At 23.8% G+C, this 1,186-nt stretch overlaps 1 long non-coding RNA gene across 1 annotated transcript; it reads right to left on the reverse strand.

The window, feature by feature from the left end:
• Window positions 1-280: 280 nt before the first annotated feature.
• On the reverse strand, window positions 281-579 carry LOC135927899 (uncharacterized). Its single transcript, XR_010572203.1, has 3 exons — window positions 481-579; window positions 381-437; window positions 281-337 (listed from the first exon to the last, which is right to left on the reverse strand). It is a non-coding gene; the product is annotated as an uncharacterized LOC135927899 (long non-coding RNA).
• Between the last annotated feature and the right edge of the window lie 607 nt (window positions 580-1,186).

The following is a 1,186-nucleotide window of genomic DNA, read 5'->3' on the forward strand; positions in this document are numbered from 1 at the left end:
GATTCTCCATGAGATTAAGAAGATATTTGAGATACATCTATTTAATTTATAGTTAATTCATATGATTTATAATTTTTAACTTGGATATGAGAGGGTCAAGGATTCTCCATGAGATTGAGAAGATATTTGAGATACATCTATTTAATTTATAATTAATTAATATGATTTATAATTTTTAACTTGGATTTGAGAGGGTCAAGGATTCTCCATGAGATTGAGAAAATATTTGAGATACATCTATTTAATTTATAATTAATTAATATGATTTATAATTTTTAACTTGGATTTGAGAGGGTCAAGGATTCTCCATGAGATTGAGAAGATATTTGAGATACATCTATTTAATTTATAGTTAATTAATATTATTTATAATTTTTAACTTGGATTTGAGAGGATCAAGGATTATCCATGAGATTGAGAAGATATTTGAGATACATCTATTTAATTTATAGTTAATTAATATTATTTATATTTTTTAACTTGGATTTGAGAGGGTCAAGGATTCTCCATGAGATTGAGAAGATATTTGAGATACATCTATTTAATTTATAGTTAATTAATATTATATATAATTTTTAACTTGGATTTGAGAGGGCCAAGTATTCTCCATGAGATTGAGAAGATATTTGAGATACATCTATTTAATTTATAGTTAATTAATATTATATATAATTTTTAACTTGGATTTTGAGAGGGTCAAGGATTATCCATGAGATTGAGAAGATATTTGAGATACATCTATTTAATTTATAGTTAATTAATATTATTTATATTTTTTAACTTGGATTTGAGAGGGTCAAGGATTCTCCATGAGATTGAGAAGATATTTGAGATACATCTATTTAATTTTTAGTTAATTAATATTATTTATATTTTTTAACTTGGATTTGAGAGGGTCAAGGATTCTCCATGAGATTGAGAAGATATTTGAGATACATCTATTTAATTTATAGTTAATTAATATTATATATAATTTTTAACTTGGATTTGAGAGGGCCAAGTATTCTCCATGAGATTGAGAAGATGTTTGATTACATCTATATGATTTTGAGTTTATTAGACACTTGTAAACCAATTCAAAGTAAAACTTAATTGTAATTATATATCATTATATTTTAGATGTTTCACCTTTATCATCAAACATTATCTTAGAACAACTGAGATCAAATTTTCAAGGTAAAAATAT

The sequence above is a fragment of the Gordionus sp. m RMFG-2023 genome, chromosome 4 (assembly GCF_954871325.1).
Source record: "Gordionus sp. m RMFG-2023 chromosome 4, tfGorSpeb1-WG-v2, whole genome shotgun sequence".
Classification (NCBI taxonomy): domain Eukaryota; kingdom Metazoa; phylum Nematomorpha; class Gordioida; order Chordodea; family Parachordodidae; genus Gordionus; species Gordionus sp. m RMFG-2023.